This window comes from Schistocerca nitens, chromosome 8 (assembly GCF_023898315.1).
Source record: "Schistocerca nitens isolate TAMUIC-IGC-003100 chromosome 8, iqSchNite1.1, whole genome shotgun sequence".
In the NCBI taxonomy this organism is placed as follows: Eukaryota; Metazoa; Arthropoda; class Insecta; order Orthoptera; family Acrididae; genus Schistocerca; species Schistocerca nitens.
The window spans coordinates 43,985,944-44,009,355 of NC_064621.1; positions in this window are offsets into that span (position 1 = coordinate 43,985,944).

Below are 23,412 nucleotides of genomic sequence, written 5' to 3' on the forward strand. Positions count from 1 at the left end.
ACTGCGGTCTCTTGCGTGAATGATTTCCTCAATGCGAAATTTAAAACTTCAGCTTTCGTTTTCCTGTCTTCTATTGCCACACCAGACTAGCTGAGGAGTTACTGGATGGAACCCTTAGTCCCTCGTAGCAACAAGAATTTTCTCAGTTTCTCGGCCAGATCTTTTTCTACGATGTGGTGGTGGTAGTTGTAGCCCATTTCATTCCCCAATCTTTGGCAATCCGAGCTTGTGTGCAACACCTCTCATACCCTCGCCATCGAGTGGACGGTAAGTCTAGTCTTGTATCCTTCCTTCGGAACAACGCTATAGACTCGAACAGCGGTGACAACCAGAATGGGGTTCAGGGCATCAGCCGAACTACCTTCTCTATCCAGCCATGCCAGTACTTGTAGGTACGTAGCAAAAAGCATGGCACTGTGCGGAGTCTCGACTAGGCAGCAGCGTCGAAAGTTCCAATGCGGGTTTTTCTGCAGATTTAGAGAACTGTCAGTGTCATAGATCGTATTTCTGTTAATTTCTCCACCGCAAAGTGCAGTGGGTGAATTATCCCTCCAACTCTTCTGGAAACAGATATTATCTGGAAATGAGACAAACGCTTTCGGCTGTATCAGGATATCTACTTATTCATCTGTCATGGTGACGCTATCAAAACGGCAGCCTTTGATGTAGCGGTGTTGATTATCATCACACCTGTATCTTCTATTGCTGCTTTCTTAAGTATTTGCGGCCATTTCAGTTATAACTATTAAAATGAAGTTCCTATTGTTGGTTCCGTTGGGTGAAAAAGTTTCTTGTGAGTCGCTAAGGGCTTTTATTGTGGAAGAGACTAATTCCGTGGAGACCAGCCAAAACCTGCTATAGCATTTTATCGGAAGTGTTTTTACACATAGTCCATATAAATTTTGCACATTGACTCGAATGTGGATGTTGTAGTCATAATCAGTGTATTTTTTTTTGTAGAATACATCCACCGTCAGTTACTGCATATTTTCGCATCCTCAGGCCTCTCCTTCCTGTATCGGAGTGGTTCTGCGTGCACCTACTGACCAGACTGACGTAGTGCTCCTATCCCAGGCCGTATAAACAAAAAGAACTTGCCCCTGCTAGCGGGTGGGATAAATATTGATCGATGGTCGGGATCTCAGAATAATATTCCTCCCGGTGTGAGAAGGCAAGGACTCAGTCCATATTTACAGGGCGTTATCCAGAAACCATCACACAGACCTCGATAACTCTTCGTCGCCATCATTCTATGGCCACGCTCTGATCAGATGCTCTGTAAGTAGGCTGTTTACGTTTTTATGTTGGTAACGCCACGTAGCGCTCTGTATGAAAATCACTTACTGTGCAGTGTGCAGTCTGTCGCTGGTTGGCATTGTTGTAATATTCGCTATTGTAGTGTTGGGCAGTTGGATGTGAACAGCGCGTAGCGTTGCGCTGTTGGAGGTGAGCCGCCAGCGTTGTTGGATGTGGGGAGAGAGATGGCGGAGTTTTGAGAGCGGATGATCTGGACGTGTGTCCATCAGAGAGAGTAAATTTGTAAGACTGGATGTCATGAACTTTTGAACACTATTAAGGTAAATACATTGTTTGTTCTCTATCAAAATCTTTCATTTGCTAACTATGTCTGTCAGTAGTTAGTGCCTTTAGTAGTTAGAATCTTTTATTTAGCAGTATTGGCGCTCGCTGTATTGCAGTGCCGGCCGGTGTGGCCGTGCAGTTCTAGGCGCTTCAGTCGGCAACCGCGTGACCGCTACGGTCGCAGGTTCGAATCCTGCCTCGGGCATGGATGTGTGTGATGTCCTTAGGTTAGCTAGGTTTAAGTAGTTCTAAGTTCTAGGGGACTGATGACCACATATGTTCAGTGCCATAGTGCTCAGAGCCATTTGAACCATTTGTATTGCAGTAGAACGAGTAACGAAAATTTTTGTGAGGTAAGTGATTCATGAAAGGTATAGGTCATTGTTAGTCAGGGCCATTCTTTTGTAGGGATTATTGAAAGTCAGATTGCGTTGCGCTAAAAATATTGTGTGTCAGTTTATTGATGATCAGAATAATTAAAGAGAGAAATGTCTGAGTACGTTCAGTTTTGCTCAGCTGTTTAAAAATCAAATAACCTAAGGGGGTAATTCACAATTTTCCAAAGGGTACGTTTCAGTTCCATCAAATTTTTTCAGTACTACAAAAGTGAAATACCCTCCAACCGGGAATGTTAAAATTCATGAGGATCCATTCTGTCATTTAGACTGATCATCTCCTTTCAGTACAGATGTGCACACTTAGAATAATTTAATCGAGCTGCTCCATAGAGGTAGGGAATCATTTGTTTTGTATATTTAACGTTCAATTTAATTTTCACATCTTATTAGCTGTATGAAGTGCGGAGGGCACTGAGTACTCCTGTTTTCCCAAGCACACTGGCTCTCCCAGCCACCGAGTTTCCTACTGCAATCAGAAATGAACGTCCCATCGAGGGGGATTGGGTGGGGGGGTGGGGGGTGGGGGAGGGGGCAGATAGCGGTACGTACAATTATGCTTAAAAATTATGTACACTGATGGCCACCGTAAATGCAACACCAAGAAAGACAAGAGGTAGCACAACAAAATTTATTTTGTAGATAACATGTTGACCAAGTATCAAATGATTACGTTTACAGACGTCTGTGACATGTGCTTCCTGCCAGAATCAGTAGCCAGAGTAGCCACCATTGTTGGAGATCACCGCTGCCACACGTCTCGGCATTGAGTCAAAGAGACGTTGGATGTGTTCCTGGGATACAGCAGCCCAAGCAGCTTCCACACGTTGCCAAAGATCATCTGGTGTGGCAGCTGGGGATGTAATCTGGGTCACTCGTTGAGCAACCATGGACCACATGTTTTCTATCGGCGAAAGATCCGGAGAGCGAGCCGGCCAGGGAAGCAATTCAATCTGGTTATTGACGAAGAACCTTTGGACAATGCGTGCCACGTGTGGTCGCGCATTATCCGGTTGAAATATGGCTGTGGCCGAGCCCTGAAGGTAAGGAAGGACAACTGGCTCCAGCACCTCGGATATGTAGCGCCGGCTATTTAAAGTACCGGCAATGCGTACTAGAGGCGTGCGAGAGTAATATCCAATACCGCCCCATACCATAATACCTGGTGCAAGACCAGTGTGGCGGTGCATAATGCAACTGTCCAGCATCCTCTCTCCACGGTGTCTCCACACTCGAATCCGACCATCGTGGTGCTGCAGACAGAAGCGTGCCTCGTCAGTAAAGACAACGTCATTCCATTCTGCCGTCCACATCCGTCTGTCATCATACCATTGGCGACGGAGACGTCTGTGGTTCTGCGTCAATGGTAGACGAAGCAATGGACGTCTTGCAGACAGACCACTCTGCTGTAAACGGCGTCGAATGGTACGCGCAGACACTGGATGATGCGTTACAGACGCAATGTCCTGTGCTATGGTTCGGGATGTCACTGAGCGATCCGTCACTGCCATGCGCACAATTTGCCTATCAGCACGTGCAGTGGTGCACCGAGGTGAATGCGATCGACCACGTCGGTCCGTCGTACCCTCCTGCATCCAACGGTCACATATCCGCATTACAGTTGTTTGGTTTCGTCCAACACGACTAGCGATTTCTCTGTATGATAATCCACAATCTCGGTAAGCCACTATCCTTCCTCTGTCGAACTCGGATACTTGATCAAAAGATGTTCGCTGTTGTCTACGAGGCATAACTGATCGTCTTGCGAAACAACCACAAGGTAAACACACGTGCCGAACGTACACTCGTCGAAATCGCCAAGAATTAAATGGCGCTATGAGGTGGCGCCACAGGCGCGCGTGATGTGCGTCTGCGCTGAAATTCTAATCAGTTGCATATCTCATCGCTGCAAACTCATGGTGTAAATTTCACTTGATTCGGATGCTTCTTTCAGGGTGTTGCATTTACGGTGGCCAGCAGTGTAAAATTAAAATTATGACGTTAAAACTTTTTTTCATGATTTTGATGACTTCAGAAATTTACCCTACCTCTGAAGCTCTGTATCTCGGGAGCCACCTGGTGCATAAATATGTTGAATCAATGCAAATTGCAGGAAATTTGACACTCTACAAAGAAGGTGAAAGTGCTTATTGCCGTGGAAAGCAGGACGGAAACGTGAGAGATAGATTTCTAAAACAAGTCCCAAAATTTTGTTGACTTGGGTCGCCCTTTAGTTAGCACTGCGTTCTAGAGGTCGGAAACTTGGATCGTACACTAGAGACCACGTACATGCAACACAATAAAAGTTCAGAAAATTCGTATCTTTTGATGGGTCTTTTTGAGGACCTGCTGAATGAACTATCAGTACTTTGAGTATGTGAGAGAACGTACGGCCTGTAGTTTCTCTCAATTTCTCCAGAATGCTCAGTAATATAACTGCAACCACTGCTTCTGCTTTGAGCACCAGCTTCATACCGGTGGAAATTTCCACCGCTCAAACGATAGGTCAACTGCAAGTAGTGCCGGGAAACGTCAGTCTCTACTTTTGAAATTTGTGTTGCATACTGTGCATACCCAAATATTCTGCTATTTCAAAAGAGACGTTAACTGTTGGACAGTGCGGTGAAAGGCCCGAACAAGGGCGCAATCACAACAGACAGTCAATACTATTCCATTCCTTAAGTTGCCGTAGGTGCGGCGCTTCTGTGTGCCGTGGCATCATTGTGACACGTAATACGGACACAAGCTACACTCGAAAACTGTTCATGTGCCGTGGGTGGCACGTACCGCATGCAGTGTTCCTGTCTCGTTCGTATACAGAATTTCCTCATCATTCACGTTTAAATAAAGTAAGATTAATAGTGATTTTAAGTACGGTATATGGAAATGTGTGTCGATCGAAAAATGTAGTAGTAGGGGGTATACTGAAGTCACGCTACGTCATTATTGTCGCATAGCATACTACTGTAGTCCCTTCACTTTTCAATTTGTTTATCAGTATCTTATGGAATTCTAAACTTTTGAGTGTGCACACTGATTTAACTATTTAAAGATTAGTTAAACATGGAAACTCACCCTTTCGCAAGTAATTATCGACGTCATTAATGCATGAGCTCCAGATTGCCACGTGAACTTAACTCTGATTACATCTATTTGCTTTCAGAAATAAATTATCCGTTTCAGCACTGGGGACCTAATTACTTCATTTCATGACTGTAATTTCACAGTAATGCAAATTTTAATTAGAGACAAATTCTACTAACCAATCTAATAATTACATTTTTTTTAAATGAACACATCGTCATTTGACTGTTTTGTTGTTTATTTCATTGCGACCCAGGTTCGGCCTTTTATGCCATTTCCAAGTGACTGAGTTTATGTCATGAACATATATTGCAGGACATCAACTTCAAAATTTGCCATAAATTAAGAAAAATATTTGCTTCCCTCGAAATGCCAGATGCAAAAGCATCATCTTGTAAAAAGATCATTAAGTAATAGCGGGAGCACATCGTATGTACTAAAAACAGGTTTACGTTGGTATATGAAAGATGAACATATGTCCTTGAGTCGTAATAATCGTGAAATTCGCACCCCGTTTTTATTAATACAGTTTGTTCAGTTGACATACTGGTGATTAGTTGGTATTTTTTGGGCGCCTCGGATCGATGCCTTTCCGACAAATGAGGTGTACGTTGCCACGCTCGATGCTTTACGTGCTACTTCCGAATTGGATTAATACATTTCTTGACAGGACACAATTCGTATCCCAAATATCGACAGATAATGAATGAGAGAAACCATGTTTGGTGCAGAAGGGATACGTCATCACGTAGTTTTTGATGATGTGGCGATCTGGACTATGAAGAAAGTCTACATCTGCACCTACTCACGTACTTTGCAAGCTGCCTAATGGAGGCTGGAGTAAGGCGTCTTGCTGGGCATTCTCGTCCCTGCACACCAACTAGGGATGCTGTCTAAGCCCTCCTGTATCCGCGAGCAACCACTCAAAGTCGACGCTTTCCCGGACACTGCGGCGTCATCAGCAACAGTCGCAGACAGTGCTGACCCTGTCTACTGAGATATGTCTGCAGTATTATACGTAATGTGGAATTGTGTTCGGTGCTGTATGGGCTGGCGGTTCATTTTTGCCAAAGATGATTTACTGACAGAAGAGACTTGTAGGCAGGTCAGGATGGGTTCTGGACGGCCGCTGTGGCCGAGCGGTTCTAAGTGCTTCAGTCTGGAACCGCGCGACCGCTACGGTTGCAGGTTCGAATCCTGCATCGGGCATGGATGTGTGTGATGTCCTTAGGTTAGTTAGGTTTAAGTAGTTCTAAGTGACTGATAACCTCAGATGTTAATTAAGTTCCATAGTGATCAGAGCCATTTGAACCAAGGATGGATTCTCGGGAACTTCCGAGCTGTCATGAGGTTAAATGAAGATCCTAGTGTGGATAACTTCCTCACATGAGAACATCATGACAATTTCTTGTGCTCTGCACTATTACTTTGTATAATCACCACTCTTCCGTTAATTTATGTCACACTTATTGTATTTCACAAAGTCACACTGCAGCAACATTTTGCACTCTGCTTGTTTGCGGTTTTATCTTTTTACTGAAAATCCAAACTTCCGATTCAGACAGTACCCTCCATAAATGAACTGAGGCCACTCACTCGTGTTATAAATAGCCAAATTAAAATATTGGTTTAAATGGTTCAAATGGCTCTGAGCACTATGGGACTTAACATCTGTGGTCATCAGTCCCCTAGAACTTAGAACTACTTAAACCTAACTAACCTAGGGATATCACACACATCCATGCCCGAGGCAGGATTCGAACCTGCGACCGTAGAAGTCGCTCGGTTCCGGACTGAGCGCCGAGAACCGCATGACCACCGCGGCCGGCTAAAGTTTGTGACATTTAGTGATACATTCATATTATATATGTTTTGTTTTAGTCTTGATGTGGCATTTATAACTATACCAGGATGCACGTATAGAGGTAGTTCGATTCCAGTTAAATGTGACTGATAGAGATCTGACCCACTTTCGCCGTAGATTGGATTTAGGATAAGTTAGATTGATGGTGTGATTACATTACGGTTAGGTTTTAGATTTCAGTTACTTTTCTTTTGCGTTTTTGACTGAAAACGTAAATTTACATTTGTATGTGGCATATACGACTGGTTGTAGCGTCCAGATAATAGGCCTAAACATTAAATAATTCCCATTGGTAGAAGAGCGGCTTTTGTGGTGTAGCAGTGCTGCAAACCTGAGAGTTATCGATCTCTGGCCGCGAACAGGCTACGCTTCTTCAGCCGCATTTAACTCTGCAGAGTGAATGGAGCGCTGCAGACGAGCGATAGCCGCCAGACCAAGCCTCAGTTGTCGTGAGTAGTCATCCACAGCTGGAGACTGCGACTGCTGTTCCTCCTTTATATCGTAACACGAACAGCAAAATCACTGATATCGAAATAAGTTACTACGGGATAGAAAATCAACTGAAATCGCTCGATTGAACAGATATCACCGAACCAGAGGGGTTACCAATACTATTTTGTACAGAGAATGCCAAAGAACTAGCTTCTCTTCTAGCAGCAGTCTACTGTAGGTCGCTGGAGGACCAAAGCGTTCCCAGTAGCTGCAAGAATGCTTAGGTCATTCATGAATCAAGAAGGCCAAGAATTCGTAGGACATTCCTGTCTTCAAGAAGGCCAAGAATGCATAGGTCATTCCTGTCTTCAAGAAGAACAAGAATGCGTAGGTCATTCCTTTCAAGAAGGCCAAGAATGCGTAGGTCATTCCTGTCTTCAAGAAGGCCAAGAATGCATAGGTCATTCCTGTCTTCAAGAAGGCCAAGAATGCGTAGGTCATTCCTGTCTTCAAGAAGGCCAAAAATGCGTTGGTCATTCCTGTCTTCAAGAAGGCCAAGAATGCGTAGGTCATTCCTGTCTTCAAGAAGGCCAAGAATGCATAGGTCATTCCTGTCTTAAAGAAGGCCAAGAAATCGTAGGTCATTCCTGTCTTCAAGAAGGCCAAGAATGCGTAGGTCATTCCTGTCTTCAAGAAGGCCAAGAATGCATAGGTCATTCCTGTCTTCAAGAAGGCCAAGAATTCGTAGGTCATTCCTGTCTTCAAGAAGGCCAAGAATGCGTAGGTCATTACTGTCTTCAAGAAGGCCAAGAATGCGTAGGTCATTCCTGTCTTCAAGAAGGCCAAGAATGCGTAGGTCATTCCTGTCTTCAAGAAGGCCAAGAATGCGTAGGTCATTCCTCTCTTCAAGAAGGCCAAGAATGCGTAGGTCATTTCTATCTTCAAGAAGGCCAAGAATGCGTAGGTCATTCCTATCTTCAAGAAGGCCAAGAATGGGTATATTATTCCTGTCTTGAAGAGGGCCAAGAATGCGTCGGTCATTCCTGTCTTCAAGAAGGCCAAGAATGCGTAGGTCATTCCTGTCTTCAAGAAGGCCAAGAATGCGTTGGTCATTCCTGTCTTCAAGAAGGCCAAGAATGCGTAGGTCATTCCTATCTTCAAGAAGGCCAAGAATGGGTATGTTATTCCTGTCTTGAAGAGGGCCAAGAATGCGTCGGTCATTCCTGTCTTCAAGAAGGCCAAGAATGCATAGGTCATCCCTGTCTTCAAGAAGGCCAAGAATGCATAGGTCATTCCTGTCTTCAAGAAGGCCAAGAATGCATAGGTCATTCCTGTCTTCAAAAATGCCAAGAATGCGTGGGTCATTCCTTTTAAGAAGGCCAAGAATGCGTATGTCATTCCTGTCTTCAAGAAGGCCAAGAATGCGTAGGTCATTCCTGTCTTCAAAAATGCCAAGAATGCGTGGGTCATTCCTTTTAAGAAGGCCAAGAATGCGTATGTCATTCCTGTCTTCAAGAAGGCCAAGAATACGTAGGTCATTCCTGTCTTCAAGAAGGCCAAGAATGCGTATGTTATTCCTGTCTTCAAGAGGGCCAAGAATACGTCGGTCACTTCTGTCTTCAAGAAGGCAAGAATGCATAGATCATTCCTGTTTTCAAGAAGGCCAAGAATGCGTAGGTCATTCAAGAGGGCTCGCCGAATAGGTGCACACAACTGTAGACTTATGTCACTGACGTCTGTCTGCAGTAGCTTGGTGTGTCCAGAGGGGAACCACCTTTGCACTTACCGAAGCATGGAATCGTGCACTTGATAAAGAAATAGCACAGAAGAGGATTTCGAATAGTTTATCGAGGGTGGCGCTGCAAGCGAAACTGGACAAAGAGTCCAAACCCAATCTATGGACAAAGAGGGCTTCACCTCAGATTCGGTCATTCGCGTGACGTCATCGTGATGCAATATAACCAATGAGGGAGCCTCACCCCTTTCATGAGTCAGTCTTTGGTCATGACGACGATGATGGAGGCAGTCACCGACAGCATCAGATATACAAGTTTGATGTGCAAAGTGAACTCAGAATTTTTGTCCAATTACGCAAGATGTAAAAGCAAAATATAAACAGGATTTAAATACAAGTGTTCAATATTTAGGAAACAACAGCTGAATTAAATGTGTGGTAATGAAAATGAATCAGCCTGAGAAGTGCTTAACGATTCAGCTGTTTATGTAAATTAGTGGCTTGAACCTCAGCAGTCTTCTATGGTATATTTGCTTTAAATCTTATACGTAGCTGCCCAGGAATGAGGGTCTCTTAATGCGTAGCCTATGCCTGCGTCAACACGTCAACCTAGTATCGCTGTTTAGAGAGCACTGCATACAACATGGTGTTTTAACTTTCTTTAATGCGTATCTATAACCTGTAAATTCTTTAAATAACATCTGTTCTGCCTTCCTGAAAATTATGTTATTTAAATGATACGGTGTGGGTGGCCTGGTGCATCGAGCTCATCGCAATCACGTACGTCTGATTACCGTTTGCCGATGTTATGCAGATGTCCATCAATGAAACGGATCGTGCCCCTACTTGGCGTCGTATAGTGGAGTTTCTTCTTTCGTTAATGCAAACGCAGCCTCCTGTATCCGTATTGTCTCTGTCTCCCTGCCACGTACTGGCTCTCCAGGAGAGTATTTGCATTTTGTTCCTGTCTTGGTCCGCCGCGATCTACCTCACCTTCTGAATGTCCCTTTTTCTACAAGCAGACGTATGTAGCTGTGTACCTGACGATTACATTACGCTGCTGGCAACGGGACTTTAGAAGACACGGTTCCTAGTCCAGCTGGCTTGTACACAAGTTTTCAAGCTTCCTCACTGACATAACTGAGCCGAGCCTTTCATCAGCAAAAATATTGTATTGACGGACAGCTATTGTTTATACGCCGTTGGCACATCAGCCATAGAACACTTGTTTCCCTTTACTCTAGATTTTCCCTCGAGTATTCTGATAGGAAGAAACTTGTGGGTAGCGTTTAATAATGCGTGTGACTACGTTTAGCAATTTTAACGGCTCTTCTGAGTTTGGAGATTCCTTACCTGGGTGAACATCGCAGGACTTTTGAATTCTCATCCCACATGTTACAATTCACATCATAATTCCAACTTAGTTAGAATATAATATTAACATGAAATAAGTAGTTGTAGTATACGAACACATGCTGTTTCAAGAACATTAATATAGCTCAGCTGCATGGTATTTTCACCTCGAATATATGCGCAGACAATTAACAGCTGCAACGATAGTACCTTGGAAGCATGTGAACAGTCTGTACGAGAAACTTACCTGCACTAGGAAATGATAAATTAATAAAAATTAATGCTGTTGCCGTTTCCAAGAACTGAACTGACTGCAGTGATCACTCTGAATGACTGTACGTTCCTGGTATAAGTGTGGCATCGGGAATCGGGAAAAATTATGTGGAATGATAAATACAGGCGGCTTTTTCCATACGGAATATTCTAATTCTGTGACTTGCTGTGAGTACAATCACATTAGTACCATACTCAAACGTGCAATTGCAACAGATATGTCCATCCGCAAGCCGCTGAGGAGACTATATACATGGTCGAATGGGTGACGAGTTGGATTGTAAAATACACTGTGTGATCAAAAGTATCTGGAGCCGGCCGGAGTGGACGAGCGGTTCTAGGCGCTGTAGTCTGGAACCGCGCGACCGCTACGGTCGCAGGTTCGAATCATGCCTCGGGCATGGATGTGTGTGATGTCCTTAGGTTAGTTAGGTTTAAGTAGTTGTAAGTTCTAGGGGACTGATGACCACAGCAGTTAAGTCCCATAGTGCTCAGAGCCATTTGAACCATTTTTGAACAAAAGTATCTGGACACCCCTAAAAACATACGTTTTTCATATTAGGTGAATTTTGCTGCCACCCACTGCCAGGTACTTCATATCAGCGACCTCAGTAGTGTCTAATGTTAATCGAAGAGTTGATCATTTAACACGTAAAACGCCTGGCAAGGCACAACAAATCGTGGAAGAGCTCAATTTCAGAAAACGTGTCAAGCGAGCTACCTTAAAAAGGTTCGATACACTCATTGAAAACATCGTCTCGAAAAATCAGTAACAGTATGAACAACTTCGTACAGAACTGAAAGAGTGTATCGCGAACCGTACAGAAAACTGTAGTGAGGCCACGGAATCGGTAGTATAATCCGACATAGTGATGGACAAAAATCCAGAAGTAAACAAGTGGGTTGTGCAATCTTCTGTAGCAGTGGCATAAACACAAAAAAGTCATGAGATTCCAGTCGTATATCCACAGGAGGTTGCGTCAATAATTACCGAAACGAAACAGAAGCAAAGGGGAAGAGAACAGTTAACACAGGTGAGAGAAGCAGGTAATGTGAGGTCACAACAGACAATGGAGCGAGAAACAGCAAACTCATCCCAACACAGCGACAGCCGGTCCTCCCAACGTACCCGAGCGAAGCGAGAACAGAGCAAGTTGCGACGACCCATGTACCGATTTCTCGATTCCGAAGTTATAGTACAACAGGTTATAGACCGCAAGTCAATAAGAATCAAATAGGAAGACAAAACACTTATCGAGTAACGGGAAATTTAAACGAATCTTTCAGTCCGATACACAAGGTATGGTACGATTTAGGTAACTGCATACCACTGCATAGATACGATGCTATATGGGACGTAAATATGTCATCTCAGCACCCAAATATGATAGAACGAATACAAGAAAACATGACACAGTTGAAGGAAACAGATCAGTTTCAAAGTAAGAAAAAAGAATTAGGGATGATAGAAATTTATAGATAAGCTCAAATTGTTTGAATTAAAATTAAAATTAAAATACTGAAAGAGAAGTACCTTACATTAGTTAAATAGAATTATATAAAAATCAGAAAATTAGAAACAATGTTAAATTCTGAAAGAAGAAAGAGCATCACTTAAGAGCTCAAATACGTAAACATGAAATCGAGTACAATGTAAAATAGAACGATAAGGAGACTAGATCAAATCACTGTTTAAGGTGTACAAAATATTAAAATAGGAAGTTGGTCATAAACATGCCAATTGCTACAGTCAGCAGTTGCAAACAATTTTGCATTGACTTCAATTAATTTCTCAACCACTCATTGAGCCAGCACAAAATTGGACACGGAAGGAGGGGTATATGTAAGGTGGCGAAATAAATGGTCAGTTTTGCACCTTACATAAGGGTTTTATACATCGTAACGAGAAGGCGAATATGACACCTAACTTACTTCGGCAGTAACGAGCAGATTTGCCTGTAACTACCGGGTGATCAAAAAGTCAGTATAAATTTGAAAACTGAATAAATCACGGAATAATGTAGATAGAGAGGTACAAATTGACACACATGCTTGGAATGACATGGGGTTTTATTAGAACCAAAAAAATACAAACGTTCAAAAAATGTCCGACAGATGGCGCTTATCTGATCAGAATAGCAATAATTACCATAACAAAGTAAGACAAAGCAAAGATGATGTTCTTTACAGGAAATGTTCAATATGTCCACCATCATTCCTCAACAATACCTGTAGTCGAGGAATAATGTTGTGAACAGCACTGTAAAGCATGTCCGGAGTTTTGGTAAGGCATTGGCGTCGGATGTTGTCTTTCAGTAGAGATGTCGGTCGATCACGATACACTTGCGACTTCAGGTAATCCCAAAGCCAATAATCGCATGGACTGAGGTCTGGGGACCTGGGAGGCCAATCACGACCAAAGTGGCGGCTGAGCACACGAACATCGCCAAAAGACGCGCGCAAGAGATCTTTCACGCGTCTAGCAATATGGGGTGGAGCGCCATCCTGCATAAACATTATACGTTCCAGCAGTTGTTTATAAGCCAGGCTGGGGCTGATGCGCTTCTGTAACATATCGGCGTACCTCTCACCCGTCACGATAGCAGTTAGAAAACCAGAATCACGCATTTCCTCGAAGAAAAAAGGCCCGATAACGGTAGATGTGGTAAATCCAACCCATACCGTGACTTTCTCGTCGGGCAATGGAGTTTCCAAGACAGTTCTAGGATTTTCGGTAGCCCAAATTCTGCAGTTGTGGGCGTTGACAGACCCTCGGAGCGTGAAATGAGCTTCGTCGGTCCACAACATGTTACTCAACCAATCATCACCTGCCGCCATCTTTTGAAACGTCCACACCCCAAACGCCCTCAGCTTCACTAAATCGCCAGGCAAGAGTTCATGATGCCGATGGATTTTGTACGGATAGCATCGGTGGGTACACCTAAGTGCCAACCAAACAGTAGTGTATGGAATTCCGGTGCGACGTGGGACTGCGCGAGCGCTGAAATCCCCGTGCATAGACGAACCCGCTACAGTCTCCATTTCTTCCTGAACTGTCTCAGCAGCATTACGCCTTGTGCTCGGTCGGCCTCTACGGGGTCTATCGTCTAAACAACCCATGGCTTCGAACTTCAAAATCATTCTCGCCACAGCTGCATTTGTCAACGGGCCCTTACCCGTTCGAATCCTCTCCCTATGGCGATAGGATCGTAACGCTGAACTAGCACATTTCCCATTCTGATAATACAGCTTCACTAAAAGCGCCTTTTCAGGTAACGTCAACATCCTGCGACTGCTGGCGCATCTGATTCTCTCCCTCATTACAGCTCCTTTTATACACGATTGTCATGCGCAGTCACTGACGTTTTGCTGTCCAGCGCCATCTGTCGGACATTTTGTGATTTTTTTTCGGTTTTAATAAAACCCCATGTCATTCCAAGCATGTGTGTCAATTTTTACCTATCTATCTACATTATTCCGTGGTTTATTAAGTTTTCAAATTTATACTCACTTTTTGATCACCCTGTATGTAATGCAAAAGGGATGACACTCAATCGATGGTATTAACACACTGCTCCTATATAATGCATGCCAATGAACAGAAGGTGAAACTAGCAGGGAGAGGATACGTTTTGTTTGGAAGCAGATGCAGGCAGAAGTGGAGGCCGCACCACGGGAGTTACCACGAAAAACTCGTAGGGGCCGTCCCACGGCGGGAGTCAGCGACCGGACATGTGACGCATACTAGAGAGCAAGTAGCGCGCCACCGGAAGTAGGACAGAAAGAAGCTTTAGAAAACTGCGTTTCGGAATTCCAAATGGATACGAACAAAATCAGTGACGCAGTTGATCATGTGAACAGTGAATGGTACACATGTGATGTACACATGGAACTTTTAGGCATCTGCAGTGGGCACAAAACGTCCGATTGGCGGAAACGAACTAGGAATGAGTAAAGTGCCGAGATTTCGACGCAGTTTAATGGTATGGTCCTTGCGATTGGCAGAGAGAGTTTCCACAAAAATAACAGGAATGCTCATATTGGTCGAAAGAAGCCGTGACTTGGAGAATGAAAGAACCCAGGTGGGGAGACAGTTCAGCTACGAGAAAGACAAGAGTGAAATTTTCGGGAACGCTTCTCTGAACTAGCATTAAGTGCAGAACAGAGTGCATAATGCACAGTATGACGCAGAGGAGAAATTTGTGTGAACACTGCATTCACTTTGGCTGACATTCAGCTAGATATTAGCTGTAGCGTCGTTGAGAAACGAACCAGCCAGTTAGTTAATTGTTCTTGCGAGGACTGAGATGGCATTTTAATATGCACGCTGCACCAGCCATGCGCATGCATATCGCCATATTCCAGGACTAGGGATGAGTACATGTTTTCTCACATAATGAGAAACATAGGGAGAGTTTCTGCTGAAAAAATCAGAAAAGCCTTTATTAGTTTTTATAGGAATTCCGGAGGATGAGGGCAGCCATGCAGATGACAGCTCATCGTAGCTGAGGTAAATACCACGAGCAGAGGTGTAAACTTGTTGGTTCACCAGCTTGCGTCCACTGTAAACTCGAGCGACCTTGGGTAATCGTTTCCTCACAAAACTAACCATCCTCCATAGACTTGATTGTCATACTAAATAGTAGTGAACTTTCAATCAGAATCGGATGATTTATCGTAGTACTGGCCAACATCATGACGTAGTCATAAGAATGATTTTGTAAAGAAATTTCTAGTTAAAATTTACTATTATTGTGTTCAGGATTACCTCATTTTCTAAGGAGGAGATGTATTCGTTTGTCAACTGTCATAACATTGTCACATTGTAAACTGTGTAAATGCTTGTATTTCTGTGATAAGGTTGCAACATTAAACCAAAATATTTACAGCTTACACAGTTGTCGTTCTGTGCTCAAAACCTTACACACTGTCTTGTAGTATCATTCAGCATTATCAATGGGATATGACAAATATGTCGTATTTCATCAGTGTTATGTAGTCTCCACCATACAACCTCACTTGTTAGCATTATCAGCAGATGACAGATGCTTTGCACTACTTGGCAAAGTTAATACCCTAGCGTGTGGATTACTATAATATTTGGCTTATATTGTAGTTGGTTTCAGCCAAATTAAGAGGATCTTACACCAAATTTGGACATGTCAATAACATTGTTTACTGTGGTACATAGATCGAATTATTTGCAACTATAATTTATATCAGAAGCAGTGCCCATGTTCATTTTGTAATGCTATAGAACAAATTTTTATGTACTTTGCTGCCTTGAATGGGTGGAACAGAATTTGCATGGATAATTTATATCAGCGGTTATCAGCAGTACTCAAATGGTTCAAATGGCTCTGAGCACTGTGGGACTTAACTTCTGAGGTCATCAGTCCCCTAGAACTTAGAACTACTTAAACCTAACTAACCTAAGGACATCACACACATCCATGCCCGAGGCAGGATTTGAACATGCGACCGTAGCGGTCGCGCAGTTCCAGACTGCAAAGCCTAAACCGCTCGGCCACTCCGGCCGGTTATCAGCAGTACTGCCCATGTTCATTTCATAATGTTATGGAACAACTTTTTATGTTTTTTCTGTCTTGAATGGATGGTACAAACGTCGAATTAAGATTATCAACCATCACATAAATTACATTAGCAGTGTCAATAAGTGAAAGGTGTGCATTTCGATAAGTATAGACAATTTAGGCTTGGAGATATTTAATATGAGCGTCCATAGTGCGGTACAAAGTATGGGACAGATACCAAACTTAAGCTGCCAACAGGTGCTGCTTATCCTGTAAGTTTTATCAGTAGTGCCAATATGCAAATGGCATGTTTTTTTAATCTTACAGAACATGAGTTTGGTACTACTTGTCTTTGTGTAGTTAGATAAAATAATACACTTTTATTTTGGTACAAAGTTCGAATTTTAGTTTATGATGAGAGATCTGAAATTTGTACTTGAGTGCTATATTGATGCAAAAATCATATTTTGGAGTATCAACCATTTGTCTTCACCATAGTCTTTGGTCACGCTTACATGTCGTATTCAGAGTAGTACAAAATTTACATTTGCATATTACAAAAATACGCAGTTTAGTGAGGCAACGAATTAAATATCTCGTCCAAACGCTTTCTTCCTCTTAAAATGTTGCTTGGTCAGTTTCTTTTGTCTTTGACTGTGTTGTGTGTTTCAGTCTCATGACTCAAATGGCTCCGAGCAATATGGGACTTAAAATCTGGGGTCATCAGTCCCCTAGACGTAGAGCTACTTAAGGACATCACACACATTCATACCCGAGGCAGGATTCGAACCTGCGACTGTAGCGGTCGCGCTATTCTAGACTGAAGCGCCTAGAGCCGCTTGGCCACTCCGGCTGGTTTCAGTCTCATGGTTTGGAGAGTTAAGTTTAAATTGTGCTATTAGTTACTAGTTTATTGTGGAAAGGAAAGAAAATGCTGTCGGTAAACATATTACAGAACCATGGAAAGTGCTAAGATTGATTGTCACAGCCTTCTTTGGATGTTTGATATTGTACATAGCGTAATTTAGTCCCAAAACTGGAGTGCTAGCTGCCTGTTTAGCATATTGTTTTTAGTCACATATGTTTTGTACAGTTATAGAAGATTTAAGACTTGGAATTAGCATTGTGGCATTCATGAGAGTTTGCTCTCATGTTTTCATGTTCTTGATGTCACTCATTGTTGTCACTGTTACCGTAACTGACAATTATAGAACAGTAATTCTGATTCCCTATTTCTTTTGGTGATTTTTTGGTGAGCATAATGTTTTAGTGAAAATGTGTTCTAAACAATTACCGGGTTCGTCACGTTCGTTTTTTTGCATAACCTCATTTTAAACTAAGATAAAACGTCAAATATTACTGTACTGTCAGATATGTGCGTCTTGCACAGTTATACGTAAATCAATTTAGCATAGAAATAGCATTGAGGCACTTGAGAGTCCACAGCCATTTCTTAGGGTGAATTCATTCACATGTGCCTTCCACCAAGTGCGGTACAGAAAACGACCTACGGTTGTCAACAAGTTCTGTTTAACCTGTATGTTCGTGACATATCGTTGAGAGTCCATTTTTTGCTCAATGATGATGCTTATGGTATTTCATAGATGCAAGCACTGAAAGCTATGCCCACCACATAATTTCATTTTCTTTTCTTTTCTTTTTTTTGTTAATACTTTTCAAGATGGCGCCAAAACTTTAGTTCATTCACTTGTTTTTGGACATGACTAAGATGGCGACTCTAAGCAACATTGTGCTTAGCCGGTTCATTTTAATGTCATTTAAAATGGATGTGACTAACTGTTTTATTTTCATGACCGCCACCATTCCAAGAAATGAGGTGTGTCTTCTTGGATAGTGAATGACATCAAACTTAAGGGGGTTGTGGCTTGTGACGCTATGGGTAGGGTACAGCCCGCTGGTAACACGTCAGAAATGTTAAAAAAGTGCACTGGAATGCCTATATCCATACTACTCACAAATTCCTTCTAAAGATTTAATAAGTGCATCATAGTATGAAATACTGTTTACCATTTTACTAACGAAATGTTCCTCTAGAAATGAAGAATAAACATAACTGTTGTCTATAGTTGTGCTAGAGTCTCCCCTGCACTCTGATTGGATGGAGTATAGTCTGCATCACATGACACGAGGTTACCAGATGTTTCAAAATTCTTTTTCTCATATGGATACTAATAAAGTTAATATTAAAGTCATCACAGGTAACTAATGTTTAGTGCTTTCTTTAAAGTGAACGAAGAACTCTCTCCACATTGATCGGAAATGTCTTGAAACCGGAGATAGGTGGCGTATAGGTAACTGGAATTAGAAGTTTAGTTTCACTAAATTCCGCTGCTCCTTCACGAAATTCAATCACATGTTCATTGCGGTGCTTTGATATGGTATTACGTTCAAATGGAATACCGTTTTCTCTTACACGACCATTCATCCTCTGCGAAAAGAGCTCCTTGAAAAATAGTCAGCTGATCTCATCCCTCTATCTGAATTGTCTTGTTGTTTAAGTAGTGCTTTCATATAGCAATAACGTCAGAGTCAGTATCTATAAGCAGGTCACATTGTCTCCAGTACACCTTATACACGTATTTTGATGCAATATGATAATTCCGTAATTACTTTGATATCTGATCTTTTTTGAAAGCAGGAAACTAACAAAGTTTATAACTGATACAACGAACAAACAAATTTATCAGTACTTAGCTTTCAGACCCACTCCAACCGCTAATTGCTCCCCACGAAATGTAAAGTCTCTCAGCTGAGACTTGGATGCTATATGTAAACACACTCACAGATAACAGTCAGCAGCGAAGATAGCATATTATCACTTCTGTATGATTGTGAGTCTGTCCGAGAGAGAAAAGGACACGAATCTCATGACCACAAATCATCGTAAGCAAGTCCGAACACTGTGGTGCAGTGGCTAGCACACCTGTGTTCTCTTTGAGGCTTTCTGCCGCCTGTCTGCTGTTGTGCCTTCCTTTGTTAAACCAGTAACTTTGCACCCACACCCTGCAGAGCTCCGGCTCAGCACGCAGTACGTGCATTCTCACTCCCCTCCTGCTCCACTGTAATATCCAGCGCGGTTCCCAAGACTCGGACACCGATCGGGCCATGAGATACGGTGCAGTCGCTTCCTTCACCCACCAGTATGACCACAGTGGGTGCCTATTCTCCGATGCACCAACACTGTAGCAGAGGCAGCTCTCTGGTTTCCTAAAGGAAGTATGTTTGGGGTGTTTATTGAGGCGTCGCTAGGGGAATACAATAAAATTCTGTAGAGCAAGTAGTACAGTAGTATTCAAGTACACTAAGCCGTATGAAACTGTGACGGGTTTCAGCCCCCAGAGCTACACACATCATGGACGCTCACAATGGAGGACAGGTGATCAACGAACTGGCACAGAACAATGCGTTAGCAGTGACGAGTACTAATAAATCGAATGAGTTGACTGTGTGTGACTCAAATCAGGACAATACAGGACTAAAGGTTGTCAGAGTGGGAACAGGTGTAGACTGAGATAGTGAATTTGTGGAGGACCATTCAAGTGCAACTCCAAAGAAACGAGTAGTCCTGAAAGTGGATAGGACAAAGGTATGTACACATATTGTATTAAAAACATTAAAATTAAGCTTGGCATCGTTAACAATTCCAAACTTATTGTATGCAAAATGGAGTGCATCAAGGAAAAATGGCTCTGAGCGCTGTGGGACTTAACATCTGAGGTCATCAGTCCCCTAGAACTTAGAACTACTTAAACCTAACTAACCTAAGGACATCACACACATCCATGCCCGAGGCTGGATTCGAACCTGCGACCGTAGCAGCAGCGCGGCTCCGGACTGAAGCGCCTAGAACCGCTCGGCCACAACGGCCGGCTGGTGCATTAAGACTGCTGCAGTAAGTGAAGAGAAATCCAACAATTTAGTTAGTCTAAAAACAACTGCCAACATCAGTGGTAGAGAGGATCGATGCAATTTGCATATTAAGGACGTGATGGAAATTGGTGTAGACGTCAGTGTCTGCCGTGTCGAACGGCGTGGCTATTTTCACTGGAGCCAGCGAACTTGGTCTCAATTGTGTGGCACGAGTGATGCTAGAGGTTGGACGGTGTGGCACATGTGACAGCTGTGAGCACCATACCGGAACTTGGAGAGCGTGAGTCAGCAGTTGCTGGAGAGACAACAAGGAAAGCAGTTCTCCGGAGAGATGAGTTCGAGAGCCTCACCGAGACGGATTACTGATAGGCACCAGTTGGACAAGAGCAGCAAGGCGGCACTGGTGTGTGGACGAAAACGGTTGGAGAGGGTGCTGTTTGCTCTGGTCACACACATGTATTGCAGGAAGGCGAGGGAGGGCTTCAACATTTTGCAAGGAGCGCAGTCAGAGTGATTTCGAGTTAATCTTGGTATTACGGTGATCTTGTGCTAATGTTGAGTAGAGTCATATGGAAAGATCCGTTAAGTGAAGTCAGTGGGAGCTGCGAGTGTTGAGTTACGGTTTCTTGTAGCCATTGTATGTCGGGTCGTGCTAAGTGAATATTGTGTATTGCATGTGCGGATGCTAAAGTGAATACTGTGTCATATACGAAGCTGTTATAATTTATTGTACGCAATGGGAGTGATTGTACAGACAGTTAAATGTAGTTTATAATCTTGTTACAACTGTGATTCACTTCCATACTTTGAAATTTTCACGTTGATACACTACTGACCTCGCCATTGAACCTCAGAACTAGTATATGAGTTATTATGTGTTCAGAACTAGCGGTCACAAGTATACAGCCCAGGTGTAGGCAACAATCAGAATTTCATTGAACACAATTTCCTCAGAATATTTCCCACAATGAAACAAAAGAGAGAATCTTCTTGATGTGTCTGTCGCCTGGCCACCAAGAGCTGTTGCAGGACGATTAGATTCACGGGTCTAGTTATATGGCTCCTTCCGTGTATAGCGATTCTACGACTATGACGAGTGGGGCCTGAAGATGGCATCAGTGTAATGCCGAAACCTGTAGCACATAGAAGTTCATAAAATAAAAGAAATTTCTACAATGCATACGGCTGTTGGTAAATTATTGCATCAAGATGTTCATGCCAGCCGTCGCCCCACGAACCATAATGAACCAACGAAGAAGAAAGGAGAGAATATGTGAAACAAAATGTTGCTGGTCCTTCACTAAGTGAAAGTAAATGACTGATGATTAATAAGGAAAGGAGCCACGCAGACTTCCAGAATCACAAAGTAAAGAAATAAAATCCATGATACTTGAAAGAGTTACACAAGCTTGAGTGAACACAAAGTATTAAGAGCTTTGCATTAAAAACAGCGAATTAAGTTTCTCTAGTCACACCCTCTTTATTAAGCAGAGCCTTGACGTCCTATGTCTATAGGTTAAAATGAAAAAAATGGTTCAAATGGCTCTGAGCACTATGGGACTCAACTTCTGAGGTCATTAGTCCCCTAGAACTTAGAACTAGTTAAACCTAACTAACCTAAAGGCATCACACACATACATGCCCGAGGCAGGATTCGAACCTGCGACCGTAGCGGTCTCGCGGTTCCAGACTGCAGCGCCTAGAACCGCACGGCCACTTTGGCCGGCCATAAAACGAAAAAATAAGTTTCTTATTGCAAGTTTAAAACTAAAATCTAAATCCAAGCTCCAGGCAAGAAGAATACACACTCGACGACTTATATCCTGTACTTTGCTGGAGAACTATCGACAGCCGACAGTAATGAAATATTCAAGCCCAACGATAATAGAAACTTCCAATCTGATACTATGTTTTCGGCTAGAAAAACGACAGTACAAGTATACCAAGTCTCAACGAGCACGCCTCTCAGCTGAGGAGGTAGCGTGCGTCCTGAAGTCGATGCCCCAGTCGTTGACGGGGTGGGGCGGAGAGGGTCTGGTTGCTGACTGTGAAGGAACCGTTCTGTGGAGCTCATGAGCTGGTCTGAGTAGTGGCCTCTCGGACGGATATGTACGGACATATGTCTGCCACACGGCGGGTGCGTGAAGAGGTGCGGTCTGCCAACGACTTCTACCGACGTTGTTTACGCCGCCTGGTGACGCGGCCAGGGTGCCGTTGATGCCCTGTCCTCGTCTTGCTGCAGAATTCTGGGGCTGAAAACTTTCATACCGTCTGCACTGTAGGGAGCTCACTGCAGTCCGTGCTGTCACCAACTAACGTGTAGGCCGCCAGGGCATATCAGTTTTTTATGTATGTAGCTGCTTTACTGAACACTCAGACTTAAACAGTGGTGAAAGAGTAGTATATCGACAGATTGTGTCATCGTGATGGGGGATAGCTAGCAGTAGCCGGGCTAGAAGTATCAAGTTGCGATTTTATTCCACTATGAATTATAGAAAATTGAGAACTTTCAGGTTTACTAAGTTATTATTCTCATAACGATTCAAGGCTGAAGTCCTTCTACAATAAAGTGTTACATTTTTATTTGGGTACTCATGCGGGGCAGGACTGAGTTGTTTGTATCAGTCGTTCTTATGATTTCAAAGAAGTATTTTGTGTTGTTCTAGTTTATTCTTCAGTCAAAGAATCTTTTGCTGGTAATAATCTTCTCTATCTTGTTAAATTGCTCTTTTCACGGTAAATAAAGTGGTAAGAAGATTATTGAGCCCCACATTTGCACAGGCCCAAGTCAGAAACCGACTCCACCTAGCCTGTCGAACCCAGGCAGTACTCACGAGACAGAGAAGCAACATACCAAACAAGCAGCCAAAATGGACGAGATAGGGGATCATGATGGCTCCCAACGGTATGAACTACGCTACTTTCGTCCATTTCTCGTATATATCAAAATTATGTCTCAGGAAATACCAGTTCCTGGCGTAACTTGTTCTACTGAACGCCATGTGAGCCACGACTGGAGTAAAGGATGGCCTATCAGTATATCAACGAAAGACAAGAACGGCGTGCTGACTGAGTTCGTGTCGGCGTAGTGGGCCAACACTGTGGCATCTATTTCAAGCTACAAGTATATGTTATAATTGGGGTCTGATACCAGTCATAGATACGAACACGACCAATGAAGAAACTGCAGAGTAATTGACTTCAGAAGTGAAAATTCTGGATGTTCGCCGAATCTTTAAAAAAGAGACGAGTTGAATATGTCCTCTCCGA